The 16,663-nt window shown below is 46.4% G+C and overlaps 1 non-coding gene across 1 annotated transcript; it reads left to right on the forward strand.

The window, feature by feature from the left end:
• Positions 1 to 16,382: 16,382 nt before the first annotated feature.
• Positions 16,383 to 16,456, forward strand: Trnat-ugu. Its single transcript has one exon. It is a non-coding gene; the product is annotated as a tRNA-Thr (tRNA).
• Positions 16,457 to 16,663: the final 207 nt, after the last annotated feature.

The raw sequence follows: 16,663 nt of genomic DNA on the forward strand, positions 1-16,663 counted from the left end.
CTGAGGATTACACGGCGGTCGGATGGTCCCGGTAGGCCACTCGTGGCCTGAAGACGGAGTGCTTTATCGTAACTGCCTAGCGCTTTTTGATAAATCTTCCGCCAAGGTGTAAATGTGATATTTATTTATTTTGAGTCGTCAGGCTTCTGACTGGTCTGATGTGACCAGTCCCGAATTCCTCTCCTGTGCCAACCTTTTCATCTCAGTGAAGCACTTACAACTTACGTCCGCAATTATTTACTGGATGTATTCCATTCTCTGTCTTCTTCTACAGTTTTTACCCTCTACAGATCCCTCTAATGCTATGGAAGTTGTTACGTTTGTCTTAACAGATGTATTACCAACCTCTCCCTTCGTATTCTCCATGATTTCCATATATTCCTCTCCTCTCCAATTCTGCGCAGAACGTTCTGATTCCTTACTTTATCAGTGCACCTAATTTTCAACATCATTCTCTCGCACCACATCTCAAATGCTTCCCAAATGCTTAGATCCCCTTCTGTTCCGGATTTCCCAAATCCATGTTTCACTTCTACACTCCTGGAAATTGAAATAAGAACACCGTGAATTCATTGTCCCAGGAAGGGGAAACTTTATTGACACATTCCTGGGGTCAGATACATCACATGATCACACTGACAGAACCACAGGCACATAGACACAGGCAACAGAGCATGCACAATGTCGGCACTAGTACAGTGTATATCCACCTTTCGCAGCAATGCAGGCTGCTATTCTCCCATGGAGACGATCGTAGAGATGCTGCATGTAATCCTGTGGAACGGCTTGCCATGCCATTTCCACCTGGCGCCTCAGTTGGACCAGCGTTCGTGCTGGACGTGCAGACCGCGTGAGACGACGCTTCATCCAGTCCCAAACATGCTCAATGGGGGACAGATCCGGAGATCTTGCTGGCCAGGGTAGTTGACTTACACCTTCTAGAGCACGTTGGGTGGCACGGGATACATGCGGACGTGCATTGTCCTGTTGGAACAGCAAGCTCCCTTGCCGGTCTAGGAATGGTAGAACGATGGGTTCGATGACGGTTTGGATGTGCCGTGCACTATTCAGTGTCCCCTCGACGATCGCCAGTGGTGTACGGCCAGTGTAGGAGATCGCTCCCCACACCATGATGCCGGGTGTTGGCCCTGTGTGCCTCGGTCGTGTGCAGTCCTGATTGTTGCGCTCACTTGCACGGCGCCAAACACGCATACGACCATCATTGGCACCAAGGCAGAAGCGACTCTCATCGCTGAAGACGACACGTCTCCATTCGTCCCTCCATTCACGCCTGTCGCGACACCACTGGAGGCGGGCTGCACGATGTTGGGGCGTGAGCGGAAGACGGCCTAACGGTGTGCGGGACCGTAGCCCAGCTTCATGGAGACGGTAGCGAATGGTCCTCGCCGATACCCCAGGAGCAACAGTGTCCCTAATTTGCTGGGAAGTGGCGGTGCGGTCCCCTACGGCACTGCGTAGGATCCTACGGTCTTGGCGTGCATCCGTGCGTCGCTGCGGTCCGGTCCCAGGTCGACGGGCACGTGCACCTTCCGCCGACCACTGGCGACAACATCGATGTACTGTGGAGACCTCACGCCCCACGTGTTGAGCAATTCGGCGGTACGTCCACCCGGCCTCCCGCATGCCCACTATACGCCCTCGCTCAAAGTCCGTCAACTGCACATACGGTTCACGTCCATGCTGTCGCGGCATGCTACCAGTGTTAAAGACTGCGATGGAGCTCCGTATGCCACGGCAAACTGGCTGACACTGACGGCGGCGGTGCACAAATGCTGCGCAGCTAGCGCCATTCGACGGCCAACACCGCGGTTCCTGGTGTGTCCGCTGTGCCGTGCGTGTGATCATTGCTTGTACAGCCCTCTCGCAGTGTCCGGAGCAAGTATGGTGGGTCTGACACACCGGTGTCAATGTGTTCGTTTTTCCATTTCCAGGAGTGTATAAAATACTGTGCTCCAAATGTACATTCTCAAAAACATCTTTCTCAAAATAAGGCTTATATTTGATACCGGCCGGCCGGGTGGCCGAGCGGTTCTAGGCGCTACAGTCTGGAACCGCGAGACCGCTACGGTCGCAGGTTCGAATCCTGCCTCGGGCATGGATGTGTGTGCTCTCCTTAGGTTAGTTAGGTTTAAGTAGTTCTAAGTTCTAGGGGTGTGATGACCTTAGAATTTAAATCCCAGAGCCATTTGATCCATTTGATACCGGGAGAATTCTCCTGGCTGGAAGTGCCCTTTTTGCCTGTTCTAATCTGCTTTTGCTATCCTCATCGCGCCGTTCATCATTGGTTATTTTGTTGCCTAGGCAGAAGAATCCCATAACTAGTCCTTCGTGACCATAAACCCTAACCTTAGTCTCTCGCTGCTCTCATTTCTGCGACTGCTCATTACTTTCGTCTTTCTTTGATTTATTCTCAATTCATGTTCTGTATTTCGTAGACTGTTCATTCCATCCTGTAGATCCCGTAATTCTTCTTCACGTCCATTAAAATGTTCGAATGTGTATGAATTCCTAAGGAACCAAACTGCTGAGGTCATCGGTCCCTAAATTTACACACGACTTAAACTGACTTTAACTTATTCTAAGAACGACACACACACCCATGCCCGAAAGAGGACTCGAACCTCCCGCGGGATTGGCCCCGCAATCCGTGGCATGGTTCACATCATTGGTGATAGAAATGTCATCAGCGAATTTTATCACTGCCCACTATGAATTTTATTGCCACTCTTGAACCTTTCTTTTATTTTTTCAGAACAGTAGGGTTAAAAGACTACAAATCTGAGCACTTCGTTCTTGGTCTGCCAGTCTAATTGTTTCTTCTTGGCTCTTGTACATGTTGTATAATACCCGTCTCCGCCTACAGCTTACCCCTAATTTTCTCAGAATTTCGAACATCTTGAACTAGTTTACATTGTCGAACGCTTATTCCTTGTCGACAAATCCAATGAACGTGTCTTGATTTTCCTTTAGTCTTGCTTCCCTTATAAACCGCAACGTGAGAAATGCCTCTCTATTACCTTTGCCTTTGCTAAAGCCAACTGATCGTCATCTAACACATCCTTAGTTTCCTTTTCCATTCTTCGTATATTATTCTTGTCAGTAACTAGGATTCATGAGCTGTTAAGCTGACTGTGTGATAATTCTCGCACCTTTCATATGTTGCCGTCTTCGGAAATGTGGATGATATTTTTCCGAAAGTCAGATGTAATATACATTCTACATATCAACGTTAATAGTCGTTTTGTTCCATTTAAATAATGATTTTAGAGTTTCTGATGGAACGTCATCTATCCCTTCTGCCTTATTTGATCTTAAGTCCCCCAAACCTCTTCTAAATTTTGATTCTATTACTGTACCGCCTATCTCTTTTATGTCGACTCCAGTTTATCCTTCCATCACATGAGACAAATCTGACTCCTGTCCACTCTGTCCTCTGTATTCTGCAGTGGAATTCCCACTGCACTCTTAATGTTACGACTCTTGCTATTAATTTCACCGAAGGATGATTTGACTTTTCTATGTGCTGTGTTAGTCTTTCGACGATCATTTCTTTTTGCATTTCTTCACATTTTTCACGCAACCATTCCCCATTAGCTCCCTACACTCCATATTTATTTCGTTTCTAAGCGATTTGTATTTTCGTACTTCAGAATTTACCTGAATAATTTTGTACTTCCTTCTGTCATCGACAAACTTAAGTATTTCTTTTGTTGCCCATGGTTTCTTTAAACTTACCTTCTTTGAAACTGTTTTTTCTTCCAAGTTCCGCAATTGCCCCTTAAAACTGATGTCCATTCCTCTTCAACTGAACTGCCCATTGAGCTACAACTCATCGCAATATCTACAGGCTGAGAGAAATTAAAGCGTACCTTCTTACTATTTAGCACTTCTGTATCTCACTTCTTTGCGTATTGATTCTTATTGACTAGTTTCCTAAACTTTAACCTGATCTTCATCACTACTAAATTGTGATCTAAGTCTATATCTGCTCCTGGGTACGCTTTACAATCCGGTATCTGATTTTGGAAACTCTGGCTGACCAGGGCGTTATCTAACAGCGGCCTTTTCCAAGTATATCTCCTCCTCTTGCGATTCTTGAACAGAGTATTCGGTTGATAGTTGAAATTTGTTGCAGAATTCGTTTAATCTTTCTCCTCTCTCATTCCTAGTATCAAGCCCATATCCTCCTGTAACTCTATTTTATTCTCCTTTTCCTACAACCGCATTCCAGTCCTCCCCCTCTCCCCCTCCATGACTATGAGATTTTCATCTCACTTTACGTACTGAATTACCCGTTCAATATCCTCATATACTTTCTCCATCCTCTCATTTTCAGGTTGCGACGTCGGCATGTATAACTGAACTATTGTTCTCGGTGTTGGCTTGCTGTCAATTCTGACGAGAACAGCTCTACCACTTAACTGCTCACAGTAAATACTATTCCCGGTGTACCATTTTCAGCTGCTGTTGATATTAGTCTATATTCATGTGGCCAGATACAATTGCCTCCTTTTGTTACACTTTCTGCCACTATATCTAGACTGAGCCTTAGCATTTTTCTTTTCTGATTTCCTAGTTTCCCTAGACATTCAGACTTGAGGCATTTCACGTCCAGACTGGAAGAACGTTATCCTTTCACTGGAGAAAATTATTAGTGGCTTAAAGTGTTGTCAGTCTTACAGCTGCAGGATCTACCTTTACGTTGTTTCTGTCAGCATCTCTGGTAAGCTTTTTGTAGAGAGACTGCAGTAGTCTCTGTTTACTCAGTACTATACCATTAAATCAGAGTAAGTCTGCTCGGAACATAATTACCTAGTCACGGTTTGTAATTAGTTTCAGCTTGATCCACAACTGTACGGTGTTTGCCTGATGTGAATTATTTTCAGATCTTCATAAATAGGTTTATAGTCACTATCTTATTTAGACCAAATACAATTACTCTCGTATCTTTCGTGACGACCTTTTTCCTTTGGTGACTTTTCCTACTGTACTTAGCAACGTGCGGTAATCTCACTCTCATTGGTGGCACTCTCGATAATATCAGGTCTGTTTGTAACTAGGAGGTCCTTTCTCCTGTGGTTTGTTGGACAAGTATTACGAGGCATTTGTTAAACGTTTCATTATCGCTTAACAGGACTGATTGTCATTACCGCCATTAACGCGCCCGTGGCTTTCTCAGTCGATACTGGACACTACTGGTACTATATCCTCGCAGTACTTCCGTGCTATCGAATCTAGGCCGTCTTTAAAGGAACTATGAGATCGATGTATATGTACCTGTTGCCCAAAACACACACACACAGTTATTAATCTAAAACCACTGAAGTCGTTAAACCTTGTCCGTATTAGTTTGCACTCGCATTCCATTTTCGACGCCGTTAGACCTATTGCTTCTCCTTATCACTGTAAATACTTGTCCTCCTGGAGAGTGTGATGCAGTAGTCGTCACACAGTGGCCCGCGAGTCGCTTGCGGCATGAATCAAGAATTCGTGTAGCCCGTCGTTCTCTGCCGTATTTTATAACAACAGGCGTGTAGCGACTAACAACCGAATTCACCAACGTCAACTATAGTTAAGAACTTCTTAATAATGTAGTTTTCATACTCAGAAACAAACAAAAATACTTACAGAAACAGTAATGTTTTAAGACGTGCTTTACTTAGTAGACGTTGATGCATTTGGCCGTCAGTTAAATGAAGATTGACCCTTACCTCGGGGCTGAGAAGTACGCAGCGCGGCCACTGTCGGCATAGAGGACGTGTGAGAGGGATGTCTTACTGTTTGTCGTCCAGTACTGACGGGTCACCAGTCACCTGCTACAGTATAAACTTTGCCAAGGAAATAACACGGAATCGTGATTACACGTTATAGAGATGGTCATCTTCAATTGTGGTACTTATTTGTGGCAAGGAACGTCGATGTAATACAACTCAATGAATAGAAGAAACATGACATTCATAACGTTTGGTGAGCATTTGTGATCATTTATCACATTATATAATGGATTTAAATACAGGTACAATTAGAGTTATTAATCAGTAAAACATTCACTCATACAGATAACGTAAATAACCCCACTTCGTATGACCATGACGGTGTGACAGCTATGGGGTTGCTGAAGGTTGCAGTATTTAAAAAAAAACGGATAAAGTGTCACTAGAAGCATTCCTAAGAGACAATCTCCATTTCTATCGAACTGACTATGCAAATGTAGACGAGATGTGGCTCAAATTCAAAGATATATTAGCAACAGTAATTGAGAGATTCATACCTCATAAATTGGTAAGAGATGGAACTGATCCCCAATGGTACACAAAACAGGTCCGAACGCTGTTGCAGAGGCAACGGAAAAAGCATGCGAAGTTCAGAAGAACGCGAAATCCTGAAGATCGGCTAAAATTTACAGACGCGCGAAATTTGGCACGGACTTCAATGCGAGATGCCTTTAATGGGTTCCACAACGAAACATTGTCTCGAAATTTGGTAGAAAATCCGAAGAAATTCTGGTCGTATGTAAAGTACACAAACGGCAAGACGCAGTCAATACCTTCACTGCGCAGTGCCGATGGTACTGTTACCGATGACTGTGCTACTAAAGCGGAGCTATTGAACGCAGTTTTCCGAAATTCCTTCACCAGGGAAGACGAATGGAATATTCCAGAGATTGAAACACGAACAGCTGCTAGCATGAGTTTCTTAGAAGTAGATGCCTTAGGGGTTGCGAAGCAACTCAAATCGCTTGATAGGGGCAAATCTTCAGGTCCAGATTGTATACCGATTAGGTTCCTTTCGGATTACGCTGATTCAATAGCTCCCTACTTAGCAATCATATACAACCGCTCGCTCACCGATACATCTGTACCCGCAGATTGGAAAATTGCGCAGGTCGCACCAGTGTTTAAGAAGGGTAGTAGGAGTAATCCATCGAACTATAGACCTATATCATTGATGTCGGTTTGCAGTAGGGTTTTGGAGCGTATACTCTATTCAAACATCATGAATCACCTCGAAGGGAACGATCTATTGATACGTAATCAGCATGGTTTCAGAAAACATCGTTCTTGTGCAACGCAGCTAGCTCTTTATTCGCACGAAGTGATGGCCGCTATCGACAGGGGATCACAAGTTGATTCCGTATTTCTAGATTTCCGGAAAGCTTTTGACACCGTTCCTCACAAGCGACTTCTAATCAAGCTGCGCACCTATGGGGTATCATCTCAGTTGTGCGACTTGATTCGTGATTTCCTGTCAGTAATAGACGGCAAATCATCGAGTAAAACTGAAGTGATATCAGGTGTTCTCCAGGGAAGCGTCCTGGGACCTCTGCTGTTCCTGATCTATATAAATAACCTGGGTGACAATCTGAGCAGTTCTCTTAGGTTGTTCGCAGATGATGCTGTAACTTACCGTCTAGTAAGGTCATCCGAAGACCAGTATCAGTTGCAAAGCGATTTCGAAAAGATTGCTGTATGGTGTGGCAGGTGGCAGTTGACGCTAAATAACGAAAAGAGTGAGGTGATCCACATGAGTTCCAAAAGCAATCCGTTGGAATTCGATTACTTGATAAATAGTACAATTCTCAATGCTGTCAATTCAACTAAGTACCTGGGTGTTAACATTACGAACAACTTCAGTTGGAAAGACCACACAGATAATATCGTGTGGAAGGCGAGCCAAAGGTTGCGTTTCATTGGCAGGGCATTTAGAAGATGCAACAAGTCCACTAAAGAGACAGCTTACACTACACTCGTTCGTCCTCTGTTAGACTACCGCTGCGCGGTGTGGGATCCTTACCAGGTGGGATTGACGGAGGGCATCGTAAGGGCAACTCCTTTTTGTATTATCACGTAATAGGGGAGAGAGTGTGGCAGATATGATACGTGAGTTGGGATGGAAGTCATTAAAACAAAGACGTTTTTCGTCGCGGCGAGATCTATTTACGAAATTTCAGTCACCAACTTTCTCTTCCGAATGTGAAAATATTTTGTTGAGCCCAACCTACATAGGTAGGAATGATCATCAAAATAAAATAAGAGAAATCAGAGCTCGAACAGAAAGGTTTAGGTGTTCGTTTTTCCGCGCGCTGTTCGGGAGTGGAATGGTAGGGAGATAGTATGATTGTGGTTCGATGAACCCTCTGCCAAGCACTTAAATGTGAATTGCAGAGTAATCATGTAGATGTAGATGTAGATGTAGAATCTGGAACACAACTCAGTCGTCACAGAGTATTCCTACTGGGATCGACTTTTGGTGATAAGGGGGCCGGAGGCCAGTTAATCGATCCCTTCCAGTTCATGGTCTGTACGGGGTTCAAAACACGCTAATTTATGTAGGTCTCCAACTAATAATGCCGATGGTACCCATACGGCCCCAGCTACGGCCCAACAACGTCAGTATTGGCTCTTGAGCGAAATATTTGGATAATCACTAGTCTAATATACTCTCACCATATACACTGATCAGCGAAAGCATTGTGACTACCGACACTGGGAAGTTCGATGCCACCTGGTGGCGCGGTAACAATAGTATACACTCCTGGAAATTGAAATAAGAACACCGTGAATTCATTGTCCCAGGAAGGGGAAACTTTATTGACACATTCCTGGGGTCAGATACATCACATGATCACACTGACAGAACCACAGGCACATAGACACAGGCAACAGAGCATGCACAATGTCGGCACTAGTACAGTGTATATCCACCTTTCGCAGCAATGCAGGCTGCTATTCTCCCATGGAGACGATTGTAGAGATGCTGGATGTAGTCCTGTGGAACGGCTTGCCATGCCATTTCCACCTGGCGCCTCAGTTGGACCAGCGTTCGTGCTGGACGTGCAGACCGCGTGAGACGATGCTTCATCCAGTCCCAAACATGCTCAATGGGGGACAGATCCGGAGATCGTGCTGGCCAGGGTAGTTGACTTACACCTTCTAGAGCACGTTGGGTGGCACGGGATACATGCGGACGTGCATTGTCCTGTTGGAACAGCAAGTTCCCTTGCCGGTCTACGAATGGTAGAACGATGGGTTCGATGACGGTTTGGATGTACCGTGCACTATTCAGTGTCCCCTCGACGATCACCAGTGGTGTACGGCCAGTGTAGGAGATGGCTCCCCACACCATGATGCCGGGTGTTGGCCCTGTGTGCCTCGGTCGTATGCAGTCCTGATTGTGGCGCTCACCTGCACGGCGCCAAACACGCATACGACCATCATTGGCACCAAGGTAGAAGCGACTCTCATCGCTAAAGACGACACGTCTCCATTCGTCCCTCCATTCACGCCTGTCGCGACACCACTGGAGGCGGGCTGCACGATGATGGGGCGTGAGCGGAAGACGGCCTAACGGTGTGCGGGACCGTAGCCCAGCTTCATGGAGACGGTTGCGAATGGTCCTCGCCGATACCCCAGGAGCAACAGTGTCCCAAATTTGCTGGGAAGTGGCGGTGCGGTCCCCTACGGCACTGTGTAGGATCCTACGGTCTTGACGTGCATCCGTGCGTCGCTGCGGTCCGGTCCCAGGTCGACGGGCACGTGCACCTTCCGCCGACCACTGGCGACAACATCGATGTACTGTGGAGACCTCACGCCCCACGTGTTGAGCAATTCGGCGGTACGTCCACCCGGCCTCCCGCATGCCCACTATACGCCCTCGCTCAAAGTCCGTCAACTGCACATACGGTTCACGTCCACGCTGTCGCGGCATGCTACCAGTGTTAAAGACTGCGATGGAGCTCCGTATGCCACGGCAAACTGGCTGACACTGACGGCGGCGGTGCACAAATGCTGCGCAGCTAGCGCCATTCGACGGCCAACACCGCAGTTCCTGGTGTGTCCGCTGTGCCGTGCGTGTGATCATTGCTTGTACAGCCCTCTCGCAGTGTCCGGAGCAAGTATGGTGGGTGTGACACACCGGTGTCAATGTGTTCTTTTTTCCATTTCCAGGAGTGTATAAGGGGAGCAGACAAGGACGGGGGATCACCCTAGCAAAAATATGGGCTGCAAACGGGGAAATCCATTGTGCTGAACCATTATGACAAAGATTATTATTACGCAGAGGATGTGAACGAGTATCTCGTAAACGGCGAGGCTGGTCCGATGTTTGCGTGCTACTGTGATGAGCATCTACGGAAACAGGTAGAAGGGTAATGAAACCAGCACTAGGCGCCAAATGGTTGGACGTCCACAGAACATGTGGTTCTTAGGCTTGCGTGCTCTGTTAAGTAGGATAAATGGTGATCTGTGGCATCTTTACCGAAAAGGCCCAATGCTTCACGTAGAAGTGTTTCGGAGCCCAGCGTTCACCGTACGTTGTTGAACATGAAGCTACGCTGCAGACCAGCCCTGCGTGTTCACAGGTTGACCCAACGACAGCGTCAGTTACGATTTCAATGGGCACGGGAGCATCGGTATTCGACCGCCGATCAGTGGAAACCTATCGGTTCTTCGGGTGAATCACACTTTTGCTGCACTTGGTCAATGGTCGTCTCAACAAACGCCGTTATCGATGTGAACGGCGGCTCTAAACGTGCAGCGCAATGGGTACAGTATAATGCTATGGGAAACATTCTGCTAAGTTTGTAGAGGACCTGTGGTTGTAATCGGAGACACGCTGACAGCTACAAACTACCTGCATATCTTCGTGCTTGATGTCCTCCCCGATGACGATGTCATCTTTCAGCAGTAAAACTGTCAGTGTCTCGGGGCCACAACTGTGCCACAGTGATTTGAGGAGCATCATAGTGAAATCACGTTGATGTCTCTGCGACCAAACTCGACCGATGTAAATCCTACGTAACTCCTCTTGTTCATTATCGGGTGCCATCACCGTATACGCCAATCAGCGGCCCGTTACTTATGCGAATTACATGACCTGAGCGTATGCATGTAATGCCACAAACCTCCACAAACCTACGAACAAACTATTGGATCCATAATACGCAGAACCAGTGAATATTTTGTTCCATAGTCGTACAAACAAGCTATTAGTCAGGTGGTTATAATTTTTTGGCTCATCAGTGTGCGTTAGACGCGCTTTCGCAACTTAGCCTTCTCACTACTTCCGACGCACTCATCTACATCTACACCTACATCTGCGTGATTATTCTGCTATTTACAATAAAGTGCCTGGCAGAGGGTTCAACGAACCGCCTTCAAGCTGTCTATCTACCGTTCCACTCTCAAACGGCACGCGGGAAAAACGAGCACTTACATTTTTCTTTGCGAGCCCTGATTTCTCTTACTTTATCGTGATGATCATTTCTCCCTATGTAGTTGGGTTCCAACAGAATGTTTTCGCAATCGGAGGAGAAAACTGGGGATTGAAATTTCATGAGAAGATCCCGTCGAAACGAAACACGCCTTTGTTTTAATGATTGCCACTCCAATTTACGTATCGTGTCTGTGACACTATCTCCTCTATTTCGCGATAGTACAAAACGAGCTGCCCTTCTTTGTACTTTTTCGATTTCATCCGCCAGTCCCCCCCTGATTCGGATCCCACATCGCACAGCAATACTGCAGAGTAGGGCGGACAAGCGTGGTGTAAGCAGTCTCTTTATTGGCCTGTTGCACCATCTAAGTGTTCTGCCAATGAATCGCTCTACCCAGAATATTATCTATGTGATCGTTCCAATTTAGGTTACTTGTAATTGTAATCCCTAAGTATGTAGTTAAATTTACAGCCTTCAGATTTGTGTGACTTATCGCGTAATAGAAATTTAGCTGACTTCTTTTAGTACTCATGTGAATAACTTCACACTTTTCCTTATTCGGGATCAATTGCCACTTTTCGCACCATACAGATATCTTACCTAAATCATTTTCCAAGTAGTTTTGCTCATCTGATGACTTTACAAGACGGTTAATGACAGCATCATCTGCAAACAATCTAAGACGGCTACTCAGATTGTCTCCTATGTCGTTAATATAGATCAGGAACAACAGAGGGTCTATAACACTTCCTTGGGGAATGCTGGATATTACTTCTGTTTTACTCAATGACTTTCCCTCTATTACTACGGAGTGTGACCTTTCCGACGGGAAATCACGAATCCAGTCGCACAACTGAGGCGATACTCTATAGGCACGCAGTTTGGTTAGAAGACGCTTGTGAGAAACGGTGTCGAAAGCCTTCTGGAAATCTAAAAATATAGAATAAATTTTTAGGTCCTATCGTCGAGACGGGGTCAGAAGGTCCTTGACAGCTCGCAGCTCTGTTTCGTTTTTGCAACTATGCCGACGGTGGCAGGCGAAAACAGTAGCCGTCTACAGAGCTGTGACAACACTGAGGTATTTCCATAGAAACGTTAACAAAACCGCGCCGCGTTACCTTATTGGTTGAGGAAGCCGCATGTAGCTGCCGCGCTCATTCAACAGTCAGGGATTAACTTCGGCCGACTGAACTATAGTATGGTGCGTGGGGGAAGGTGACTGCGTTCTACAAGAGACGTGAGCTCTGGGACTTTACTGTGAATACTCCGGCGGATAACAGGTAATATTTTGACGCTCGCACTCTCCTTTTCTACCTAGCAGCTAGTCTCTAGCGGGATACACTCCAAGTGTATATTCGGTTTGTTTCCCTCCGGTGTCGCTCTTTTCTTAAGGGGGACCATTACGTGCCTAACACTGGGACCGCCCACCACTAACAGCCCCTTTCTCAGCCTCGGTGGCTGCCCTCACCACCACAGCAGAAACACCGCTACAAGAGCGGGAGCGGCCCGATATGCTGGCTGCATTGCATTGACGCAAAATGCAGATTTTCCTACTTACTTTCTATGCTGCTCCAGAGGACCAATTTAACGTTTATATTCGTTGTGATGCTTGAATTTACCCGCTTTTTGCCAAACCATTTATGATTTCACCGAACCATATGAAACGTAGAATTCATTCAGTTTTCATAATTTCAATGATAAAACGATGTGTCCGTAATTATAGTTGTCGTACGAACTAAACTCTCGTGATTGAGGATTAATATTACGTAGAATTTTTTGTCTGACATAAAGGTCACCATTGACGAATGAATATTAATACGGGTTATCTCTCCCTTAACCTTTATGATGGGCTGAATTCTGCTGGGGACACTTTCAACTATGTGTCTCAATATCTGTCGAGGAATGGCAGTCCACTATCCCAAGATCCGAAACCAGAGAAGGTAGTTATTTTCGTCGCTGTGATCTGGAGGGAAGATGCTCTCTAAGCCATCTCAAAAGTGTTCCATCAGGGTGAGATCGGGGACTTTCGGGTAGGCCAATCCGTTTCAGGAACGTTATTGTCCATAAGCTACGGCGTCACAGATGCTGCTGTAAGAAAGGTGCATTGTCATGGTGATACAATCCACATCTCCGAACACCTTTGCTGTACTCAGTTCACAATATTGTTCTTAGAGTGTTTTCAATCACAAGAATAGGATAGCACCATAACTACGAAGAAACCCCGGTAGCACAACACCACCGTTATAGTACATCACGGTTTGCAGTACGCATGAACAGATTAGGTTCTATAGGCATTCGCTGAACGCAAACGCTTCCATCGGATTCCCACAAAGGATATGCCGATTTATCACTGGAAATCACTCGTTTCGAGACTTACACTGTTTGCCAGCGTAGCTCTTTAGTCCACCTCTAGCAGTCACTAGAGAAATGTGCGGCTTATGAGGAGCTGCTCGACCATTGTACCGTATTCATTTTAGCTCCCTTCGCACAGTCACTTTATTAGCTGAATTGCTGGTAGCACTCTGAAGGTCGCGAGTGATTCAATCTGCTGAAGTCATGAGATTTTGTACAATCTCCATCATCAATTGTCGACTGACCCTGTCCGTCAGTAAATGAGGGCTGCCTAGTCTTGAACTAGCTGTGACGATTCCTTCTCGTTTCCATTTTACACTCACTACACCAAAAATCGACTTAGGCGGCTTGAAAATGGTTGAAGTGTTGCTGAAAGATTTGTTACTCAGATAACACTCAATGACTGATCCACGTTCGGAGCCGTTCAGCTCCCTTGACTGACACATTCTGCTATCAGGACTTCTCTATTAACTACACGGTTGACGGGACACCTTTGGTGACCTGCGGGTCTGATTCACATATTTAAACACTGGGGCAGCCTCGTCGGATTACGCGACAGCAGCGTTCCTGACGTATAAAGTTAAAACTATACCGTCTGTGACATTAATGTTTATAGGGTAACGTACCGCTATAAATAGCATCCTGCCACCGTTGTTCGAATAATCACATTTCGTGAGTAGTCTGTAATTCTTATATCATTACCGCCTACTATCAACGTCTGGGATCTGTCACTATGTTGCACATAAGACGGGAGTAAGTAGTAAATAGATGTGCGTGCTGCCAGCACTGATCCAGAGGTTCTCGCCGCATCTTACCAAGGTAGTGAGCTCTTTCTTCCGCTCTCCACACGCACATGAGCTCATAGACACATGGGTCATAGCTTAGCGTGTTCTTCCTTATTGTTCAAATCCGGCAGCGAAATGGCACTGCGCATGCGCGGAGTGAGCAAATCCTTCACTGATCTACGTCACGAGCTGAAAACTCGAGACGAACCAAGCGTCGGTAGTAATATAAAAAAAAAGGAAAGGAAAGAGTACTTTTCGAGCACCTCGATGTCTCTCCCGTGAATTTCTTCCGCGAGTCAGATTGAAAGCAACAGGGGGTGGATCTGCCCCTTGTGCAGCCAATTGCCTACTCGTGGACTATACGAAACTCTACATCTCCTACACTGTCCGCCCCAGTAGCTGAGTGGTCAGCGTGACGGATTGCCGTCCTCTGGGCCCGGGTTCGATTCCCGGCTGGGTCGGAGATTTTCTCCGCTCAGGGACTGGGTGTTGTGTTGTGTTCATCATCATTTCATCCCCATCCGGCGTGCAGGTCGCCCAATGTGGCGCCGAATGTAATAAGACCTGCGATATGGCGGCCGGACCTGCCCCGCGAGGGGCCTCCCGGCCAATGACGCCAAACGCTCATTTCATTTCGTTTCATCTCCTACACTGGCGCCTCCATGTCTAGTGACATTCGCTAGTGGCTACCGGATAATTTTCGTCAGATACTCTATTTACAAAACCCGAGATTGTAATTTCCACCTGGTGGACATTAACAAGTACAATACTGTCAAATTGTGCCTCAGCACAAGTAAAGGCCTACAAAGTGTCTGACATGTGTTCCTTAAATATTTAATGCTACCGTCGCTATCACCTATCAAGTCAGTCACATCACGCACACTGTCTGAGACAATCAATTGACGAATTACTCTAATCTCTGTATGCCCATCTTTATACAGATGGTTGTGCGACCTCGGCTGTCCATTAGACTGTCTAATCAAAACACCTTCCAGTATCCAGAATGAGATTTTCACTCTGCAGCGGAGTGTGCGCTGATATGAAACTTCCTGCCAGATTAAAACTGTGTGCCGAACCGAGACTCGAACTCGGGACCTTTGCCTTTCGCGGGCAAGTGCTCTACTATCTGAGCTACCCAAGCACGACTCACGCCTCACGCCTCAGTTTACAGAAGCTGTCCTGCGAACCTTGCAGAACTAGCACTCCTGAAAGAAAGGATACTGCGGAGACATGGCTTAGCCACAGCCTGGGGGATGTTTCCAGAATGAGATTTTCACTCTGCAGCGGAGTGTGCGCTGATATGAAACTTCCTGGTTCGCGGGAGAGCTTCTGTAAAGTTTAGAAGGTAGGAGAAGAGGTACTGGCAGAAACAAAAGCTGTGAGGACGGGGCGTTTAGTCGTGCTTGGGTAGCTCAGATGGTACACTTCCCCATGAAAGGCAAAGGTCCAGAGTTCGAGTCTCGGACTTTCAGTGGTCTAAATTTTCAGTTGCTATTTTACTGAGAAACCAGTTTCGGCGGTATATTACACGATCTTCAGGCCTCCTGACAAACGTCCAGGAAGATTCCCATTTCTGGTCCAGTCCAAATAGGGACCAACTTTCGATGACATTCCCTAGATCTTTGACATAGCTATCCATTCGAACACCACTGGCCGACTTTTAGAAAAATACGTTTGTTATATGAGTACATGGTGGCAGACACAAGAGATACATATAATCTATATATATTTACTAAGATGGTATCTGTTCTTTCGGACATGTCCGAAGGAACAAATACCATCTTAGTAAATATATATAGTTAAGGCTCACCGGCCACTTGGCCATCTTCTTCTTCTGTGCGAATGCACAAACAGTGCCCGAAATCTTACGGGAATCGGCAACACGCCTCGAGTAATGAGTATAATGGGCTGGGGCACTACGAATGTAGTACGGGACAATGCGTTGAGAATGTGGGTTTCGTGGGAGCCGTGCCAGAGATAAAATCCCTGCAGTCGTGCTATCCTCCTTGTCCTCGGTGGCTCACATGGATAGAGCGTCTGCCATGTAAGCAGGAGATCCCGGGTTCGAGTCCCGGTCGGGGCACACATTTTCATCTGTCCCCGTTGACGTATGTCAACGCCTGTAAGTAGCTAAGGGTGTTGATTTCTTCGTAGATACATATAATCGATTCTCGTCGATGTGCAATGAATCAATCATCTTCAATTCGGGTGCACAGTAACGTTCGACCTCCTGCGAGAATCTCAAAGTAGCGGGCGTGGAGAACGTGCACGGCTGGTGATTGGCGCTACG

This window comes from Schistocerca americana, chromosome 3, assembly GCF_021461395.2.
Source record: "Schistocerca americana isolate TAMUIC-IGC-003095 chromosome 3, iqSchAmer2.1, whole genome shotgun sequence".
Classification (NCBI taxonomy): domain Eukaryota; kingdom Metazoa; phylum Arthropoda; class Insecta; order Orthoptera; family Acrididae; genus Schistocerca; species Schistocerca americana.